This window comes from Gorilla gorilla, chromosome 20 (genome assembly GCF_029281585.2).
Source record: "Gorilla gorilla gorilla isolate KB3781 chromosome 20, NHGRI_mGorGor1-v2.1_pri, whole genome shotgun sequence".
Lineage (NCBI taxonomy): Eukaryota > Metazoa > Chordata > Mammalia > Primates > Hominidae > Gorilla > Gorilla gorilla.
In genome coordinates this window covers 74467379-74493943 of record NC_073244.2, presented here as the reverse complement: position 1 = coordinate 74493943, position 26565 = coordinate 74467379, and positions in this window count along the sequence as shown.

Here is a 26565-nt window from a genome sequence, read left to right as displayed (position 1 = left end):
ACACCGCTATCTCTACAAAACTGGAAATATATAGAGCGCCATCAGTATAAACATGGAAATATCTACACCACCATCTGTATTAAGATGCAAATATCCACACCGCTATCTGTAGAAACATGGAAATGTCTACACCGATATCTGTATAAACATGGAAATATCTACACCACTATCTGTATAAACATGGAAATATCTACACAGCTATCTGCATATACATGGAAATTTCTACACAGCTTTCTCTATAAACATGGAAATAACTACAACGCTATCGCTATAAACATGGAAATATCTTTACCGCTGTCTGTATAAACATGTGAATAACTACACCGCTATCTCTATAAACATGTAAATATTTACAATGCTATCTGTGTAAACATGGAAATGTCTACACCGCTTTCTGTGAAAAGATGGAAATGTCTACACCGTTATCTGTGTAAACATGGAAATATCTGCACCGCTATCTGTGTAAACATGGAAATATCTACACCGCCATCTCTATAAACATGGAAATATCTACACCGCCATCTGTATAAACATGGAAATATCTACACCGCCATCTCTATAAACATGGAAATATCTACAGCGCCAACTGTATGAACATGGAAATATCTACACCGCCATGTCTACAAATGTGAAAATATCTATACCGCTCTCTGTATGAACATGGAAAAAATCACACTGCTATCTGTATATACATGCAAATATCTACACCGCTATCTCTATACACTTGGAAATAACTACACCGCTATCTCTATAAACATGGAAATAACTACAGGGCCATCTCTATGAACATGCAAATAACTACACTGCCATTTGTATGAACATGGAAATATCTACACCACCATCTGTAAGAACATGGAATTATCTTCACCGCCATCTGTATGAACATGGAAATATCTACACCGCTATGTGTATGAACATGGAAATATCTACACCGCTATCTGTATGAACATGGAAATATCTACACAGTTAACTGCATATACATCGAAATATCTACACAGCTTTCTCTATAAACAAGGAAATAACTACACCGCTATCTCTAAAAACATGGAAATATCTACACCGCTATGTGTATCAACATGGAAATATCTACACCGCTATCTGTGTAAACATGGAAATATCTACACCGCCATCTGTATGAACATGGAAATATCTACACCGCCATCTCTATAAACGTTGAAATATCTACACCGCTATTTGTATGAACATGGAAATATCTACACTGCTATCTGTATAAAATTGGAATAATCTACACCGCTATCTCTATAAACATGGAAATATCTACACCGCAATCTGTATAAACAAGACAATATCTAGACCGCCATCTCTATAAACTTGTAAATATCTACACCGCTATCTGTATAAACATGGAAATATCTACACCGCTATCTGTATAAATATGGAAATATCTTCACCGCTATCTGTATAAACACGGAAATATCTACAACGCTGTCTCTACAAACTTGGAAATAACTACACCACTATCTCTATAAACATGGAAATATCTAGACCGCCATCTCTATAAACATGGAAATATCTACACTGCTATCTGTATAAACATGGAAATATCTACACCACTATCTGTATGAACATGGAAATATCTACACCGCTATCTGTATAAACATGTAAATATCTACACTGCTATCTGTAAAAACATGAAAATATCCACACCACTATATGCATAAACATGGAAATATCCACTCCGCTATCTGTATAAACATGGAAATATCAACACCGCTATCTGTATAAACATGGAAATATCTACACCGCTCTCTGTATAATCATTGAAATATCCACATGGCTGTCTGTGTAAACATGGAAATAACTTCACCAGTATCTGTATAAACATGGAAATATCTACACCGTTATCTCTACAAACATGTAAATATCTACAACGCTATCTGTGTAAACATGGAAAGGTCTACACCACTATCTGTGTAAACACGGAAACATCTACACCGCTTTCTGTATAAACATGGAAATATCTACACCGCCATCAGTATAGACACGGAAATATCTACACCGCCATCTCTATAAACATAGAAATATCTACACCGCCATCTGTATGAACATGGAAATATCTACACAGCTATCTGTATGTCAATGGAAATGTCTACACTGGTATCTCTTTAAACATGGAAATAAGTACACCAGCATCTGTATGAACATGGAAATACCTACAACGCCATCTCTATGAACATGGAAATATCTACACCGCCATTTGTATGATCATGGAAATATCAACACCGCCATCCGTATGAACATGGAAATTCCTTCACCGCCATCTGTATGAACATGGATATATCTACTCCGCCATGTGGATGAACATGGAATTATCTACACCGCTATCTGTATGAACATGGAAACATCCACACCGCTATCTGTGTAAACATGGAAATATCTTCACCACTATCTGTATAAACATGGAAATAACTACACCGCTATCTCTATAAACGTGTGAATATCTACAACGCTATCTGTGTAAACATGGAAATGCCTACACCGCTATCTGCGTAAACATGGATATATCTACACTGCCATCTGTATAAACATGGAAATATCTACACCGCCTTCTGTATAAACATGGAAATATCTACACCGCCATCTCCATAAACATGGAAATATCTACACCACCAAATGTATGAACATGGAGATATCTGCACCACAATATATACGAACTGGGAAATATCTACACCGCCATCTGTATGAACATGGAGATATCTACACTGCAATCTCTATAAAGGGGGAAATACCTTCACCGCTATCTGTATGAACATGGAAATATCTACACAGCTACCAGTATGAACATGGTAATATCTACACCGCTATCTGTATGAACATGGAAATATCTACACGGCTATCTGTACGAACATGGAAATATCTACACCGCTATCAGTATAAACATGGAAATATCTGCACCGCTATCTGTATAAACATGGAAATATCTACACCTCTATCTCTATACACATGGAAATAACTACATCGCTATCTCTATAAACATGGAAATAGCTACACCGCCATCTGTATGAACATGGAAATATCTGCACCGCCATCGGTATGAACATGGAAATATCTACACCGCCATCTGTATTAAGATGGAAATATCTACACCGCTATCTGTATAAACATGGAAATATCGACACCGCTATCTATATAAACATGGAAATATCTGCACCGCTATCTGTATAAACATGGAAATATGTACACCGCTATCTGTATAAACATGGAAATATCCACAGCGCTATCTGTGTAAACATGGAAATATCTTCACCGCTATCTGTATAAACATGGAAATAACTACACCACTATCTCTATAAACATTTAAATATCTACAATGCTATCTGTGTAAACATGGAAATATCCACACCGCCAACTGTCTGACCATGGAAGTATCTACACCGACATCTCTATAAACGTGGAAATATCTACACCGCTATCTGTATGAACATGGAAATATCTACAACGCTATCTCTATAAACTTGGAAATATCTACAGCGCTATCTCCATAAACTTGGAAATATCTACACCGCTATGTGTATCAATATGGAAATATTGACACCGCTATCTCTGTAAACATGGAAATATCTAAACAGCCCTCTGTATAAACATGGAAATATCTACACCGCCATCTCTATAAACATGAAAATATCTACACCGCCATCTGTATAAACATGAAAATATCTACACCGCTATGTCTATAAACATGGAAATATCTACACGACTATCTGTATAAACAAGGAAATATCTAGACCGCCATATCTATAAACATGTAAATGTCTACACCGCTCTCTGTTTAAACGTGGAAATATCTACACCACTATCTCTACAAACTTGGAAATAAGTACACCACTATCTCTATAAACATGGAAATATCTACACGCCATCTTTATAAAGATGGAAATATCTAAACCGCCATGTGTATGAACATGGAAATATCTACACCGCTATCTATATAAGGAAGGAAATATCTACACCGCCATCTGAATAAACATGGAAATATCTAAACCGCCATCACTATAAACATGGAAATATCTACACCGCCATCTATATGAACATGGAAATATGTACGCCACCATCTGTATAAAGGTGGAAATATCTACAATGCTATCTGTATGAACATGGAAATCTCCACACCACTATGTGTATCAACATCGAAATATCTACACCGCTATCTCTGTAAACATGGAAATATCTAAACTACCCTCTGCATAAACATGGAAATATCTACACCGCCATCTCTATAAACAAAGAAATATCTACACCACCATCTGCATGAACATGGAAAATCTACCCCAACATCTGTATGAACATGGAAATATCTACACCGCCATCCCTTTTAACCTGGAAATATCTACACCGCCGTCTGTATGAACATGGAAATATATACACCGCCATCTGAATGAACATGGAAATACCTACACCGCCATCTGGATGAAAATGGAAATATCTACTCCGCTATCTCTATACACAATGGAAATAACAACACCGCTATCTCTATAAAAATGGAAATATCTCCACCGCCATCTGTATGAACATGGAAATATCTGCACCGCCCTCTGTATGAACATCAAAATATCTACATCGCCATCTGTATTAAGATGGAAATATCTACACCGCTATCTGTATAAACATGGAAATATCGACACCACTATCTGTACAAACATGGAAATATCTGCACCGCTATCTGTATAAACATGGAAATATCTATTCCGCTATCTGTATAAACATGGAAATATCCACAACGCTATCTGTGTAAACATGGAAATACCTTCACTGCTATCTGTATAAACATGGAAATAACTACACCGCTATCTCTATAAACATTTAAATATCTACAATGCTGTCTGTGTAAACATGGAAATATCTACACCGCCATCTGTAAGGGCATGGAAATATCTACACCGCCATCTCTATAAACGTGGAAATATCTACACCGCTATCTGTATGAACATGGAAATATCTACACCGCTATCTGTATGAACATGGAAATATCTACACCGCTATCTGTATGAACATGGAAATATCGACACCGCTATCTATATAAACATGGAAATATCTGCACCGCTATCTGTATAAACATGGAAATATCTACACCGCTATCTGTATAAACATGGAAATATCCACAGCGCTATCTGTGTAAACATGGAAATATCTTCACCGCTATCTGTATAAACAAGGAAATAACTACACCGCTATCTCTATAAACATTTAAATACCTACAACGCTATCTGTGTAAACATGGAAATATCTTCACCGCCAACTGTCTGACCATGGAAATATCTACACCGCCATCTCTATAAACGTGGAAATATCTACACCGCTATCTGTATGAACATGGAAATATCTACAACGCTATCTCTATAAACTTGGAAATATCTACAGCGCTTTATCCATAAACTTGGAAATATCTACACCGCTATCTGTATGAACATGGAAAAATCTACACTGCTATCTGTATGTACGCAAAAATACCTACACCGGTATCTCTTTGAACATGGAAATAACTACAGCGCTATCTCAATGAACAAGGAAATACCTAGACCACCATCAGTATAAAGATGGAAATATCTACACCGCTTTCTGTATAAACATGGAAATATCTGCACTGCTATCTGTATAAACATGGAAATATCTACACCGCTATCTTTATAAATATGGAGATGTCTACAGCATCATCTGTATGAACATGGAAATATCCCCACCGCCATCTGTATGAACAGCGAAGTATCTACACCGCCATCTGTATGAACATGGAAATATCTACACCGCCGTCTGTATAAAGATGGAAATATCTACAACGCCGTCTCTATAAAGGTGAAAATATCTTCACCGACATCTGTATAGTCCTGGATATATCTACACCGATATCTGTATAAACATGGAAATATCAACACCGCTATCTGTATAAACATGGAAATATCTACAGCGCTATTTGTATAAACATGGAAATATCTACGCCGCTATCTCTATAAACATGGAAATATCTACACCGCAATCACTATAAACATGGAAATACCTACACCACCATCTGTTTAAACATGAAAATATATTCACCGCCATGTCTATAAACATTTAAATATCTACACCGCCATCTGTATCAACATGGAAATATCTACACCGCCGTATGTATGAACATGGAAATATCTACACCCCAATCTGCATAAACATGGAAATATCTAAACCGACATCTGCATGAACATTGAAATATCTACGCCACCATCAGTATAAAGGTGGAAATATCAACACTGCTATCTGTGCGAACATGGAAATATCCACACCACTATCAGCAGAAACGTGGAAATATCCACATCACTATCTCTATAAACGTGGAAATATCTACAGCGCTATCTGTATAAACATGGAAATATCTACACCGCTATCTGTATAAACATGGAAATATCTACACGGCTATCTCAATAAATATGAAAATAACTACACCGCTATCTCTATTAACATGGAAATGTCTAGACCGCCATCTCTATAAACATGGAAATATCTACACCGCCATCTGTATAAACATGGAAATATCTATACCGCTATCTGTATAAACATGAACATATCAATGCTATCTCTATAAACATGGAAATATCTACACAGCTATCTCAAAAAACATGAAAATAACTACACCGCTATCTCTATAAACATGGAAATGTCTAGACCGCCATCTCTATAAACATGGAAATATCTACACCGCCATCTGTATAAACTTGGAAATATCTATACCGCTATCTGTATAAACGTGAACATATCAATGCTATCTCTATAAACATGGAAATATCTGCACCGCTATCTCTATAAACTTGGAATTTTCCACACCGCTATGTTTATCAACATGGAAATATCTACACTGCTATGTCTGTAAACATGGAAATATCTAAACCCACCTCTGTATAAACATGGAAGCATCTACACCGCCATCTCTGTAAACAAGCAAATATCTACCCCGCCATCTGTATGAACATGGAAATATCTTCACCGCCATCTGTATGAACATGGATGTATCTACACCGCCATCAGGATGAACATGGAAATATCTACACCACTATCTGTATGAACATGGTAAAATCTACTCCGCTATCTGTATGAACATGGAAGTATCTACACTGCTATCTGTATAAACATTTAAATATCTACACCGCTATCTGTATGAACATGGAAATATCTACACCGCTATCTGTATGTACATAGAAATACCTACACCGCTATCTCTATGAACATGGAAAAAACTTCACCGCTATCTCTATGAACATGGAAATATCTAGACCACCATCTGTATAAACATGGAAATATCTACACCGCCATCTGTATAAACATGGAAATACCTACACCGTCATCTGTATAAACATGGAAATATCTACACTGCCGTCTGCATCAACCTGGAAATTTCTACGCCGCTATCTGTATAAACATGGAAATAACTACACCACTCTCCGTATGAACATGGAAATATCTATACCAACGTCTGCGTAAAGATTGAAATATCTACACCGTTATCTGTATAAACATGGAAATATCTATACCGCTATCTGTAAAAACATGGAAATATGTACACAGCTATCTGCATAAACATGGAAATATCTACACCGCTATCTGTATAAACATGGAAATTCTTCACTGCTATCTGTATAAACATGGAAATATCTACACCGCTGTCTCTATAAACATGCAAATATCTACAATGCTATCTGTGTTAGCATGGGAAAGACAACACCACTATCTGTGTAAACAAGGAAATACCTACACGGCCATCTCTGTAAACATGGAAATATCTACACTGCTATCTCTACAAACATGGAAATATCTAAACCGCAATCTGTATAAACATGGAAATACCTATACCACTATCTGTATACACTTAGAAATATCTGCACAGCTATCTTTATAAACGTGGAAATATCTACACCGCCATCTGTATGAACATGGAAATATCTACACCGCCATCTGCATGAACATTGAAATATCTACACCGCCATCTGGATGAACATGTAAATATCTACACCGCTATCTGCATGAACATGGAAATATCTACACCGCTATCTGTATGAACATGCAAATATCTACACCGCTATCTGTATGAACATGGAAATATCTACACCGCCATCTGCATGAACATGGAAATATCTACACCGCTAACTGTATGAACATGGAAATATCTACACCACCGTCAGTATAAAGATGGAAATATCTACAACGCCGTCTATATAAAGATGAAATTATCTCCACCGATATCTGTATAAACCTGGAAATATCTACACCGCTATCTGTTTAAACATGGAAACATCAACACCGCTGTCTGTATAAAGATGGAAATAACTACACCGCTATTTGTATAAACATGGAAATATATACGCCACTATCTCTATATACATGGAAATATCTACACCATCATCTCTATAAACATGGAAATACCTACACCGGCATCTGTTTAAACATGTAAATGTCTATACCGCCATGTCTATAAACATGGAAGTATCTACACCGCCATCTGTATGAGCATAGAAATATCTACACCGCCATCTCTGTGAACATGGAATTATCTGTGCCGCCATCTGTATGAACATGAAAATATCTACACCGCTATCTTTGTAAACTTGGAAATATCTACACCGCTATCTGTATAAACATGGAAATATCTACACCGCCATCTCTATAAACATGGAAATATCTGCACCTCCAACTGCATAAACATGGAAATACCTTCACCACCATCTGTATGAACATGGAAATATCTACACCGCCATCTGTACAAACATGTAAATATCTACACCACCGTCTCTATGAACATGGAAATATCTACACCGCCATCTATATAAACATGGAAATATCTACACCGCCATCTGTATGAACACGGAAATATCTACACCGCCATCTTAATGATCATGGAAATATCAACACCGAAATCTATATGAACATGGATATATCTACACCAACATCTGTATGAACATAGAAATATCTACACCGCTATCTCAATAAACATGGAAATATCTCCACCGCTATCTGCATACACAAGGAAATATCTACACCGCCATCTCTATAAACTTGGAAATATCTACACCGCCATCTCTATAAACATGGAAATATCTAAACCGTCATCTGTATGAACATGGAAATATCTACACCGCTATCTCTATAAAGATGCAAATATCTACATTGCTATGTGTATAAACATGGACATATCTACACAGCTATCTCTATAAAAATGGAAATATCTACACCGACATCTGTATAAACATGGAAATATCTACACCGCCATCTCTTCAAACATGGATATATCTACTCCGACCTCTGCATGAAGATGGAAATATCTACACCACGATCTGTATAAACATGGAAATACCTACACCACCATCTCTAGGAACAAGGAACTATCTACACCGCCATCTGTATGAACATGGAAATGTCTACAGCGCCATCTGTATGAACATGCAAGTATCTACACCGCCATCTGTATGAACATCGAAATAACTTCTCCACCATCTGTATGAATTTGGAAATATCTACACCGCCATCGGTATGAACATGAAATATCTACACCACCATCTCTATATACATGGAAATATCTACACTGCTATCTATATAAACATGGAAATATCTACACTGCTATCTGCATAAACATGGAAATATCTACACCACCATTTGTATAAAGTTAGAAATATCTACACTGCCATCTATATAAACATGGAAATAACTACACCGCTCTCTGTATATACATGGAAATATCTACACTGTTATCCACATAAACATGGAAATATCTACACAGTTATCCGTATAAACATGGAAATAACTACACCGCTATCTCTATAAACATGGAAATATCTTCACCTGCATTTGTATAAACATGGAAATATCAATACCGCTATCCGTATAAACATGGAAATGTCTTCACCTGCATCTGTAAATACATGGAAATAAGTACACCGCTATCTCTCTAAACATACAAATATCTACACCGCTATCTGTATAAACATGTAAATATCTAAACCGCCCTCTGTAAAAACATGGAAATATCTATACCGCCATCTCTATAAACATGGAAATATCTACTCTGCCATCTGTATGAACATGGAAATATCTACAACGCCAAACGTATGAACATGGAAATATCTACACCGCCATGTCAATGAACACGGAAATATCTACAGAGTCATCTCTATGAACATGGAAATATCTACACCGCCATATATATGAACATGTAAATATCTTCACGGCCATCTGTATGAACATGGAACTATCTGCACCGCCATCTGTATGAACTTGGAAATACCTACACCGCTAACTGTATGAACATGGAAATATCTACACCGCTATCTGTTTGAACATGGACATAACTACACCGCTATCTGTACGAACGTGGAAATATCTACACCGCTATCTGCATGAACGTGGAAATATCTACACCGCTATCTGTATGAACATGGAAATATCAACACCGCTATCTGTATGAACATGCCAATATCCACACAGCTATCTGTATATCAATTGAACTAACTACACTGCAATCTCTATAAACATGGAAATAACTACACTGCTATCTGTATAAACATGGAAATATCTACACCGCCATCTCTATGAACATGGAAATATCTACACCGCTATCTGTATGAACATGGAAATATCTACACAGCTAACTGCATATACATGGAAATATCCACACAGCTTTCTCTATAAACAAGGAAATAACTACACCGCTATCTCTATAAACTTGGAAATATCTACACCGCTATGTGTATCAACATGCAAATATCTACACCGCTATCTGTGTAAACATGGAAATATCTAAACCGCCCTCTGTATAAACATGGGAATATCTACACCGCCATCTCTATCAACATGGAAATATCTACACCGCTATCTGTATGTACATGCAAATATCTACACAGCTATCTGTATATCAATGGAAATATCTACACCGCCATCCATATGAACATGGAAATGTCTATACCGCCATCTCTATGAACATGGAAATATGTTCACTGCCATCTGTATGAACATGTATATATCTTCACCGCCATCTGTATGAACATGGAAATATCTACACCGCCAACTCTATGAACATGGAAATGACTACACCGCGAAATGTATGAACATGGAAATATCTACACAGCTATCTGTATGAACATGGAAATATCAACACTGCTATCTGTGTAAACATGGAAATATCTTCAGTGCTGTCTGTATAAACATGGAAATAACTACACCACTATCTCTACAAACCTGTAAATATCTACAACGCTATCTGTGTAAACATGGAAAGGTCTACACCGCTGTCTGTGTAAACATGGAAATATCTACACCGCTTTTTGTATTAACAAGGAAATATCTACACCGCCATCTCTATAAACATACAAATATCTAGACCGCCATCTGTATAAACATGGAAATATCTACACCGCCATCTCTATAAACATGGAAATATGTACACCGCCATCTGTATGAACATAGAAATATCAACACCGCCATCTCTATAAAGGTGGAATTATATACACCGCTATCTGTGTGAACGTGGAAATATCTACTCCGCTATCTGTATGAACATGGAAATATCTACTCCGCTATCTGTATGAACATGGAAATATCTACACCGCTATCTGTATGAACACGGAAATATCTACACCGCTATCTGTATGAACACGGAAATATCTACACCACTATCTGTATCAACATGGAAATATCTACACATCTATCTGTATATACATGGAAGTATCTACACCAATATCTCTATAAACATGGAAATAACAACACGGCTATCTCTATACACATGGAAACATCTACATCGCCATGTGTATCAACATGGAAATATATTCAACGCCATCTGTATGAACATGGAAATATCTACACCGCCATCTGTATGAAAATGGTAATATCTACACCGCTAACTGTATGAACATGGAAATATCTACACCGCTATCTGTATGAACATGCAAATATCTACACAGCTATCTGTATATCAATGGAAATATCTACAATGATATCTCTCTAAACATGGAAATAACTACACTGTTATCTGTATAAACATGGAAATATCTACACTGCTATCTGTATAAACATGGAAATATCTACAACGCTGTCTCTATAAACATGGAAATATCTACACCGCTATCTCTATAAACTTGGAAATATCTACACCACTATGTGTATCAACATGGAAATATCTACAACGCTATCTGTGAAAACATGGAAATAACTAAACCGCCCTCTGTATAAACATGGAAATATCTACAACGCCATCTCTATAAACATGGAAATATCTAATCCGCCATCTGTATGAACATGGAAATATCTACACCGCCATGTCTATGAACATGGAAATATCTACACCGCCATATACATGAACATGTAAATATCTTCACGGCCATCTGTATGAAAGTGGAAATATCTACACCGCCATCTGTATGAACTTGGAAATACCTACACTGCTAACTGAATGAAAATGGAAATATCTACACCGCCCTCTGTATAAACATGGAAATATCTACACCGCCATCTCTATCAACATGGAAATATCTACACCGCCATCTGTATGAACATGGACATACCTACACCGCCACCCATATGAACATGGAAATATCTACACCGCCATCACTATGAACATGGAAATATCTACACCGCTACCTCTATAAACATGCAAATATCTACACAGCTATCTGTATATCAATGGAAATATCTACAATGCCATCTCTATAAACATGGAAATAACTACACTGCTATCTGCATAAACATGGAAATATCTACACTGTTATCCACATAAACATGGAAATATCTACACAGTTATCCGTATAAACATGGAAATAACTACACCGCTATCTCTATAAACATGGAAATATCTTCACCTGCATTTGTATAAACATGGAAATATCAATACCGCTATCCGTATAAACATGGAAATGTCTTCACCTGCATCTGTAAATACATGGAAATAAGTACACCGCTATCTCTCTAAACATACAAATATCTACACCGCTATCTGTATAAACATGTAAATATCTAAACCGCCCTCTGTAAAAACATGGAAATATCTATACCGCCATCTCTATAAACATGGAAATATCTACTCTGCCATCTGTATGAACATGGAAATATCTACAACGCCAAACGTATGAACATGGAAATATCTACACCGCCATGTCAATGAACACGGAAATATCTACAGAGTCATCTCTATGAACATGGAAATATCTACACCGCCATATATATGAACATGTAAATATCTTCACGGCCATCTGTATGAACATGGAACTATCTGCACCGCCATCTGTATGAACTTGGAAATACCTACACCGCTAACTGTATGAACATGGAAATATCTACACCGCTATCTGTTTGAACATGGACATAACTACACCGCTATCTGTACGAACGTGGAAATATCTACACCGCTATCTGCATGAACGTGGAAATATCTACACCGCTATCTGTATGAACATGGAAATATCAACACCGCTATCTGTATGAACATGCCAATATCCACACAGCTATCTGTATATCAATTGAACTAACTACACTGCAATCTCTATAAACATGGAAATAACTACACTGCTATCTGTATAAACATGGAAATATCTACACCGCCATCTCTATGAACATGGAAATATCTACACCGCTATCTGTATGAACATGGAAATATCTACACAGCTAACTGCATATACATGGAAATATCCACACAGCTTTCTCTATAAACAAGGAAATAACTACACCGCTATCTCTATAAACTTGGAAATATCTACACCGCTATGTGTATCAACATGCAAATATCTACACCGCTATCTGTGTAAACATGGAAATATCTAAACCGCCCTCTGTATAAACATGGGAATATCTACACCGCCATCTCTATCAACATGGAAATATCTACACCGCTATCTGTATGTACATGCAAATATCTACACAGCTATCTGTATATCAATGGAAATATCTACACCGCCATCCATATGAACATGGAAATGTCTATACCGCCATCTCTATGAACATGGAAATATGTTCACTGCCATCTGTATGAACATGTATATATCTTCACCGCCATCTGTATGAACATGGAAATATCTACACCGCCAACTCTATGAACATGGAAATGACTACACCGCGAAATGTATGAACATGGAAATATCTACACAGCTATCTGTATGAACATGGAAATATCAACACTGCTATCTGTGTAAACATGGAAATATCTTCAGTGCTGTCTGTATAAACATGGAAATAACTACACCACTATCTCTACAAACCTGTAAATATCTACAACGCTATCTGTGTAAACATGGAAAGGTCTACACCGCTGTCTGTGTAAACATGGAAATATCTACACCGCTTTTTGTATTAACAAGGAAATATCTACACCGCCATCTCTATAAACATACAAATATCTAGACCGCCATCTGTATAAACATGGAAATATCTACACCGCCATCTCTATAAACATGGAAATATGTACACCGCCATCTGTATGAACATAGAAATATCAACACCGCCATCTCTATAAAGGTGGAATTATATACACCGCTATCTGTGTGAACGTGGAAATATCTACTCCGCTATCTGTATGAACATGGAAATATCTACTCCGCTATCTGTATGAACATGGAAATATCTACACCGCTATCTGTATGAACACGGAAATATCTACACCGCTATCTGTATGAACACGGAAATATCTACACCACTATCTGTATCAACATGGAAATATCTACACATCTATCTGTATATACATGGAAGTATCTACACCAATATCTCTATAAACATGGAAATAACAACACGGCTATCTCTATACACATGGAAACATCTACATCGCCATGTGTATCAACATGGAAATATATTCAACGCCATCTGTATGAACATGGAAATATCTACACCGCCATCTGTATGAAAATGGTAATATCTACACCGCTAACTGTATGAACATGGAAATATCTACACCGCTATCTGTATGAACATGCAAATATCTACACAGCTATCTGTATATCAATGGAAATATCTACAATGATATCTCTCTAAACATGGAAATAACTACACTGTTATCTGTATAAACATGGAAATATCTACACTGCTATCTGTATAAACATGGAAATATCTACAACGCTGTCTCTATAAACATGGAAATATCTACACCGCTATCTCTATAAACTTGGAAATATCTACACCACTATGTGTATCAACATGGAAATATCTACAACGCTATCTGTGAAAACATGGAAATAACTAAACCGCCCTCTGTATAAACATGGAAATATCTACAACGCCATCTCTATAAACATGGAAATATCTAATCCGCCATCTGTATGAACATGGAAATATCTACACCGCCATGTCTATGAACATGGAAATATCTACACCGCCATATACATGAACATGTAAATATCTTCACGGCCATCTGTATGAAAGTGGAAATATCTACACCGCCATCTGTATGAACTTGGAAATACCTACACTGCTAACTGAATGAAAATGGAAATATCTACACCGCCCTCTGTATAAACATGGAAATATCTACACCGCCATCTCTATCAACATGGAAATATCTACACCGCCATCTGTATGAACATGGACATACCTACACCGCCACCCATATGAACATGGAAATATCTACACCGCCATCACTATGAACATGGAAATATCTACACCGCTACCTCTATAAACATGCAAATATCTACACAGCTATCTGTATATCAATGGAAATATCTACAATGCCATCTCTATAAACATGGAAATAACTACACTGCTATCTGTATAAACACGGAAATATCTACACCGCCATCTCTATGAACATGGAAATATCTACACCGCCATTTGCAAGAACATGGAAATATCTACACCGCCATCTCTATGAACATGCAAATATCTACACCGCCATTTGTATGAAGATGGAAATATCTACACCGCCATCTGTATGAACATGGAAATATCTTCACCGCCATCAGTATGAACATGGATATATCTACACCGGCATCTGGATGAACATGAAAATATCTACACTGCCATCTCTATAAACATGGAAATAGCTATACCGCCATCTCTATAAAAATGGCAATATCTAAAAGGCCATCTGTATGAACATGGAGATATATACACCGCTATGTCTATAAAGAAGGAAGTACCTACACCGCCATCTGTATAAACGTGGAAATATCTACACCGCTATCGCTGTGAACATGGAAATATCTACACCGCCATCTGTAGGAACATGGGAATATCTGCACCGCCATCTGTATGAACAAGGAAATATCTACCACGCCATCTGTATTAAGATGGAAATATCTACACCGCTATCTGTATAAACATGGAAATATCTACACCGCTATCTCTATAAACTTGGAAATATCTACATCGCTACCTGTTTAAACATGGAAATATCTACAACGCCATCTGTATAAACATGGGAATATCTGCACTGCTATCAGTATAAACATGGAAATATCTACACCGCTATCTGTATAAACATGGAAATATCCACACCGCTATCTGTGTAAACATGGAAATATCTTCACCGCTATCTGTATAAACATGGAAATAACTACAACGCAATCTATATAAACATGTAAATATCTACAATGCTATCTGAGTAAACATGGAAATGTCTACACCGCTATCTGTGTAAACATGGAAATGTCTACACCGCTATCTGTGTAAACATGGAAATATCTACATTGCCATCTGTGTAAACATGGAAATATCCTCACCGCTATCTCTATAAACATGGAATTATCTACAACGCTGTCTCTACAAACTTGGAAATAACTACACCACTATCTCTATAAATGTGGATATATCTAGACCGCCGTCTCTATAAACATGGAAATATCTACACCGCTATCTGTATAAACATGGAAATATCTACACCGCTATCTGTATGAAAATGGAAAATCTACACAGCTATCTGTATATAACTGGAAATATCTTCACTGCTATCTCTATAAACATGGAAATATCTACAACGCCATCTCCATAATCATGGAAATCACTACACAGCCATCTCTATGAACATGAAAATACCTACACCGCCATTTGTATGAACATGGACATATCTACAGCGATATCTGTATGAACATGGAAATATCTTCACCACCATCTGCATGAACATGGAAATATCTACTCCGCCATCTGGATGAACATGGAAATATCTACACCGCTATCTGTATAAACATGGAAATTTCTACACCGCTATCTGTATAAACTTGGAAATATCTACACAGCTATCTGTATGTCAATGGAAAAGTCTCCACTGCTATCTCCATAAACTTGGAAATAACTACACCACTATCTGTATGAACATGGAAATACCTACAACGCCATCTCTATGAACATGGAAATATCTTCACCGCCATCTGTATGAACATAGATATATCTACACCACCATGTGGATGAATATGAAAATATCTACACCGCTATCTGTATGAACATGGAAATATCTACACAGCTATCTGCATGTACTTGGAAATATCTACACAGCTTTCTATATAAATATGGAAATAACTACACCGCCATGTCTATAAACTTGGAAATATGTACACCGCTATTCTGTAGGAACATGGAAAAATCTACACCGCCATCTGTATTAAGATGGAAATATCTAAACCGCTATCTGTATTAACATGGAAATACCTACACCGCTATCTGTATAAACATGGTGATATCCACACCGCTATCTGTGTAAACATGGAAATATCTACACCGCCATCTGTATAAACATGGAAATATCTACACTGCCATCTCTATAAACATGGAAATATCTACAACGCCAACAGTATGAACATGGAAATATCTACACCGCCATCTCTACAAAGGTGAAAATATCTATACTGCTATCAGTATGAACATGGAAAAAATAACACTGCTATCTGTATATACATGCAAATATCTACACCGCTATCTCTATAAACATGGAAATAACTACACCGCTATCTCTATAAACATGGAAATAACTACAGCGCCATGTCTATGAACATGCAAATAACTACACCGCCATTTGTATGAACATGGAAATATCTACACCGCCATCTGTATGAACATGGAATTATCTTCACCGCCATCTGTATGAACATGGAAATATCTACACCGCTATGTGTATGAACATGGAAATATCTAAACCGCTATCTGTATGAACATGCAAATATCTACACAGTTAACTGCATATACATCGAAATATCTACACAGTTTTCTCTGTAAACAAGGAAATAACTACACCGCTATCTTTAAAATCATGGAAATATCTACACCGCTATGTGTATCAACATGGAAATATCTACACCGCTATCTGTGTAAACATGGAAATGTCTACACCGCCATCTGTATGAACATGGAAATATCTACACCGCCATCTCTATAAACTTTGAAATATCTACACCGCTATTTGTTTCAACATGGAAATATCTACACTGCTATCTGTATAAAATTGGAATAATCTACACCGCTATCTCTATAAACATGGAAATATCTACACCGCTATCTGTATAAACAAGACTATATCTAGACCGCCATCTCTATAAACTTGTAAATATCTACACCGCTATCTGTATAAACATGGAAATATCTACACCGCTATCTGTATAAACATGGAAATATCTTCACCGCTATCTGTATAAACACGGAAATATCTACAACGCTGTCTCTACAAACTTGGAAATAACTACACCACTATCTCTATAAGCATGGAAATATCTAGACCGCCATCTCTATAAATATGGAAATATCTACACCGCTATCTGTATAAACATGGAAATATCTACACCGCTATCTGTGTGAACATGGAAATATCTACACCGCTATCTGTAAAAACATGGAAATATCTACACTGCTATCTGTATAAACATGAAAATATCCACACCACTATATGCATAAACGTGGAAATTTCCACACCGCTATCTGAATAAACATGGAAATATCAACACCGCTATCTGTATAAACATGGAAATATCTACACCGCTCTCTGTATAATCATTGAAATATCCACACCGCTATCTGTGTAAACATGGAAATAACTTCGCCGCTATCTGTATAAACATGGAAATAACTACACCATTATCTCTACAAATATGTAAATATCTACAACGCTATCTGTGTAAACATGGAAAGGTCTACACCACTATCTGTGTAAACATGGAAATATGTACACCGCTTTCTGTATAAACATGGAAATATCTACACCGCCATCAGTATAAACATGGAAATATCTACACCGCCATCTCTATAAACATAGAAATATCTACACCGCCATCTGTATGAACAAGGAAATATCTGCACCGCCATCTGTATTGACATGGAAATATCTACACCGCCATCTGTATTAAGATGCAAATATCCACACTGCTATCAGTAGAAACATGGAAATATCTAAACCGATATCTGTATAAACATGGAAATATCTACACCGCTATCTGTATAAACATGGAAATATCTATACAGCTTTCTCTATAAACATGGAAATAACTACACCGCTATCTCTATAAACATGGAAATATCTTCAAAGCTGTCTGTATAAACTTGGAAATAACTACACCGCTATCTCTATAAACATGTAAATATTTACAATGCTATCTGTGTAAACATGGAAATGTCTACACGGCTATCTGTGGAAAGATGGAAATGTCTACACCGTTATCAGTGTAAACATGGAAATATCTACACAGCTAACTGCATACACATGGAAATATCTACACAGATTTCTCTATAAAGAAGGAAATAACTACACCGCTAACGACTGACACGGAAATATCTACACCGCTATGTGTATCAGCATGGAAATATCTACAACGCTATCTGTGTAAACATGGAAATATCTATCCCGCCATCTGTATGAACATGGAAATATCTACACTGCCATCTCTATAAACGTGGAAATATCTACACCGCTATTTGTATGAACATGGAAATATCTACACTGCTATCTGTATAAAATTGGAATTATCTACAACGCTATCTCTATAAACATGGAAAGAACTACATCGCTATCTGTATAAACATGAGAATATCTAGACCGCCATCTCTATGAACATGGAAATATCTACAACACCATCTGTGTAAACATGAAAATATCTACACCGATATCTCTATAAACATGGAAATATCTACACCGCCATTTGTATGAACATGGAAATACCTACACCGCCATCTCTAGGAACATGGAAATATCTACACCGCCATTTGTATGAAAATGGAAATATCTACACCGCCATCTGTATGAACATGGAAATATCTACACCGCCATCTCTATAAACGTTGAAATATCTACACCGCTATTTGTATGAACTTCGAAATATCTACACTGCTCTCTGTAAAATATTGAATTAATCTACACCGCTATCTGTATAAACATGGAAATATCTACACCGCTATCTGTATAAACAAGACAATATCTAGACCGCCATCTCTATAAACTTGTGAATATCTACACCGCTATCTGTATAAACATGGAAATATCTACACCGCTATCTGTTTAAACATGGAAATATCTTCACCGCTATCTGTATAAACACGGAAATATCTACAACGCTGTCTCTACAAACTTGGAAATAACTACATCACTATCTCTATAAACATGGAAATATCTAGAACGCCATCTCTAAAAACATGGAAATATCTACACCGCTATCTGTATAAACATGGAAATATCTACACCGCTATCTGTATGAACATGGAAATATCTACACCGCTATTTGTATAAACATGGAAATATCTACACTGCTGTCTGTATAAACATGGAAATATCCACACCACTATATGCATGAAATGGAAATATCCACACCGCTATCTGTATAACCATGGAAATATCAACACCGCTATCTGTATAAACATGGAAATATCCACACCGCTCTCTGTATAATCATTGAAATATCCACACCGCTATCTGTGTAAACATGGAAATAACTTCACCGCTATCTGTATAAACATGGAAATAACTACACCATTATCTCTATAAACATGTAAATATCTACAACGCTATCTGTGTAAACATGGAAAGGTCTACACCACTATCTGTGTAAACATGGAAATATATACACCGCTTTCTGTATAAAAACGGAAATATCTACACCGCCATCTCTATAAACATGGAAATATCTACACCGCCATCAGTATAAACATGGAAATATCTACACCGCCATCTCTATAAACATAGAAATATCTACACCGCTATCTGTATAAACATGGAAATATCTATACAGCTTTCTCTATAAACATGGAAATATCTACACCGCTATCTCTATAAACATGGAAATATCTTCAAAGCAGTCTGTATAAACTTGGAAATAACTACACCGCTATCTCTATAAACATGTAAATATTTACAATGCTATCTGTGTAAACATGGAAATGTCTACACCTCTATCTGTGGAAAGGTGGAAATGTCTACACCGTTATCAGCGTAAACATGGAAATATCTACACATCTAACTGCATACACATGGAAATATCTACACAGATTTCTCTATAAAGAAGGAAATAACTACACCGCTATCTCTATTAACACGGAAATATCTTCACCGCTATGTGTATCAGCACGGAAATATCTACAGCGCTATCTGTGTAAACATGGAAATTTCTACCCCGCCATCTGTATGAACATGGAAATATCTACACCGCCATCTCTATAAACGTGGAAATATCTACACCGCTATTTGTATGAACATGGAAATATCTACACTGCTATCTGTATAAAATTGGAATTATCTACACCGCAACCTCTATAAACATGGAAAGGTCTACAACACTATCTGTATAAACAAGAGAATATCTAGACCGCCATCTCTATAAACATGTAAATATATAAACCGCTATCTGTATAAACATGGAGATATCTACACCGCTATCTGTATAAACATAGAAATACCTTCACCGCTATATGTATAAGCATGGAAATATCTACAACGCTGTCTCTAGAAACTTGGAAATAACTACACCACTATCTCTATCAACATGGAAATATCTAGACCGCCATCTTTATAAACATGGAAATATCTACACTGCTATCTGTATAAACATGGAAATATCTATACCGCTATCTGTATAAACATGGAAATATCTACAACGCTATCTCTATAAACATGGAAATATCTACAACGTTATCTCTATAAACTTGGAAATATCTACTCCGCTATATGTATAAACATGGAAATATCTACACCGCTATCTGTGTAAACATGGAAATATCTACACCGCCATCTCTCTAAACATGGAAATATCTTCACCGCCATCTGTATAAACATAGAAATATCTACACCGCCATCTTTATGAACATGGAATTATCTTCACCGCCATATGTATGAACATGGAAATATCTACACCGCTATCTGTATAAACATGGAAATATCTACACCGCTATCTGTATAAACATGGAAATATCTACACCGCCAACTGTATGAACATGGAAATATCTACACCAACATCTCTATAAAGGTGAAAATATCTATACCACTATCTGTATGAACATGGAAAAATTCACACTGCTATCTGTATATACATGGAAATATCTACACCGCTATCTCAATAAACATGGAAATAACTACACCGCTATCTCAATAAACATGGAAATATGTACAGCGTCATCTCTATGAACATGCAAATAACTACACCGCCATCTGTGTGAACATGGACATATCTACACTGCCATCTGTATGAACATGGAATTATCTTCACAGCCATATGTATGAACATGGAAATATCTACACCGCTATGTGTATGAGCATGGAAATATCTACACTGCTTTCTGTATGAACATGGAAATATCTACACCGCTATCTGTATGAACATGGAAATATCTACTCTGCCATCTGCAGGAACATGGAAATATCTACAACGCCATCTGTATTAAGATAGATATATCTATACCGCTCTCTGTATAAACATGGAAATATCTACACCGCTATCTGTATAAACATGGAAATATCTACACCGCTATCTCTATAAACTTGGAAATATCTACAACGCCGTCAGTAGTAAGATGGAAATATGCACACCACTATCTATATAAACATGGAAATATCTACACCGCTATCTGTATAAACATGGAAATATCTACACCTCTATCTGTATAAACATGGAAATATCCACACCGCTATCTGTAATAAACATGGAAATATCAGCACCACTATCTGTATAAACATGGAAATTTCTACACCGCTCTCTGTATAATCATTGAAATATCCACACCGCTATCTGTGTAAACATGGAAATATCTTCACCGCTATCTGTAAAAAGATGGAAATAACTACACCACTATCTCTATAAACATGTAAATATCTACAACGCTAACTGTGTAAACATGGAAAGGTCTATACCACTATCTGGGTAACCATGGAAATATCTACACCGCTTTCTGTGTAAACATGGAAATATCTACACCGCCATCTCTATAAACATGGAGATATCTACACCGCCATCAGTATAAACATGGAAATATCTACACCGCAATCTCTATAAACGTACAAATATCTACACCGCCATCTGTATGAACATGGAAATATCTACACCGCCATCTCTATAAATGTGGAAATATCTACACCGCTATCTGTATGAACATGGAAATATCTTCACTGCTATCTGTATGAACATGCAAATATCTACACAGCTATCTGTATATCAATGGAAATAACTACACCGCTATCTCCATAAACATGGAAATAACAACACTGCTATCTGTATAAACATGGAAATACCTACACCGCTATCTGTATAAACATGGAAATACCTTCACTGCTATCTGTATAAACATGGAAATATATACAACGCTGTCTCTATAAACTTGGAAATAACTACACAACTATCTCTATAAACACGGAAATATCTAGACCGCCATCTCTATAAACATGGAAATATCTACACCACAATCTGTATAAACATTGAAATATCTATACCGCTATCTGCATAAACATTGAAATATCTATACCGCTATCTGCATAAACATGGAAATATCTACACCGCCATCTCTATGAACATGGAAATATCTACACGCCTTCTGTACGAACATGGAAATATCTACACCGCCATCTCTATGAACATGGAAATACCTACACCGCCATCTGTATGAACATGGAAATACATTCACCGCCATCTGTATGAACATGTAGATATCTACACCGGCATCTAGATGAACATGGAAATATTTACACCGCTATCTGCATGAACATGGAAATATCTACACACCTATCTGCATATACATGGAAATATCTCCACAGATTTCTCTATAAATATGGAAATAACTACAGCGGTGTCTCTATATTCTTCGAAATATCTACACCGCCATCTGTATGAACATAGAAACATCTACATCACCATCTGTACGAACATGGAGATATCTACACCTCCATCTATATTAAAATGGAAATCTCTTCACCGCTATCTGTATAAACATGGAAATATCTCCACCACTATCTGTATAAACATGGAAATAACCGCACCGCTATCTGTATAAACATGGAAATATCTACACCGCTATCTGCATAAACATGGAAATATCCATACCGCTATCTGTGTAAACATGGAAATGTCTACACCTCTATCTGTGTAAACATGGAAATATCTACACCGCCATCTGTGAAAACATGAAAATATCTACACCGCCATCTCTATAAACATGGAAATATCTACACCGCCATCTGTATGAACATGGAAATAACTACACCGCCATCTCTATAAACGTGGAAATATCTACACTGCTATCTGTATGAACTTGGAAATATCTACACTGCTCTCTGTATAAAATTGAAATTATCTACACCACTATCTCTATAAACATGGAAATATCTACACTGCTATCTGTATAAACATGGAAATATCTACACCGCTATCCGTATAAACATGGAAATATCTTCACCGCTATCTATATAAACATGGAAATATCTACAACGCTGTCTCTATAAACTTGGAAATAATTACACCACTATCTCTGTAAACATGGAAATATCTAGACCGCCATCTCTATAAACATGGAAATATCTACACCACCATCTGTATAAACATGGAAATATCTATACCGCTATCTGCATAAACATGGAAATATCTACACCGCCATCTCTATGAACATGGAAATATCTACACCGCCATCTGTACGAACATGGAAATATCTATACCGCCATCTGTATGAACATGTAAATATCTACACCGCCATCTGTATGAACATGGAAATATCTACACCGCTAACTGTATGAACATGGAAATATCTACACCGCTATCTGTATGAACATGGAAATATCTACACCGTTATCGTTACGAACATGGAAATATCTACACCGCTATCTGTATGAACATGGAAATATCTACACCGCTATCTGTAGGAACCTGTAAATATCTACACCGCTATCTGTATGAACATGCAAATATCTACACAGGTATCTGTATATCAATGGAAATATCTACACATCTATCTCTATAAACATGGAAATAACTACACTGCTATCTGTATAAGCATGGAAATATCTACACCACCACCTGTATGAACATGGAAATATCTACACTGCCATCCGTACGAACATGGAAATATCTACACCGCCATCTGTATGAACATGTAAATATCTACACCGCCATCTGTATGAACATGGAAATATCTACACCGCTAACAGTATGAACATGGAAATATCTACACCGCTATCGGTATGAACATGGAAATATCTACACCGCTATCTGTATGAACATGGAAATATCTACACCCCTATCTGTATGAACATGGAAATATCTACACCGCCATCTGTATGAACATGGAAATATCTACACCGCCATCTGTATGGACATGTAAATATCTACACCGCTATCTGTATGAACATGGAAATATCTACACCGCTATCTGTATGAACATGGAAATATCTACACCGCTATCTATATGAACATGGAAATATCTACACCGCTATCTGTATGAACATGGAAATATCTACACCGCTATCTGTATGTACATGCAAATATCTACACAGCTATCTGTATATCAATGGAAATATCTACACTGCTATCTCTATAAACATGGAAATAACTACACTGCTATCTGTAAAAACATGGAAATATCTACACCGCCATCTCTATGAACATGGAAATATCTACACCACCATTTGTATGAACATGGAAATACCTACACCGCCATCTCTATGAACATGGAAATATCTCCACCGCCATTCGTATGAACATGGAAATATCTACAACGACATCTGTATGAACATGGAAATATCTTCACCGCCATCTGTATGAACATGCACATATGCACACCGGCATCTGGATGAACATGGAAATATCTACACCGCTATCTGTATGAACATGGAAATATCTACACCGCTATCTGTATGAACATGGATATAACTACACCGCTATCTGTATGAACATGGAAATATCTACACAGCTATCTGTATGAACATGGAAATATCTGCACCGCTATGTGTATGAACATGCAAATATCTACACAGCTATCTGTATATCAAAGGAAATATCCACACTGCTATCTCTATAAACATGGAAATAACTACACTGCTATCTGTATAAACATGGAAATATCTACACCGCCATCTCTATGAACATGGAAATATCTACACCGCCATTTGTATGAACCTGGAAATATCTACACTGCCATCTCTATGAACATGAAAATATCTACACCGCCATTTGTATG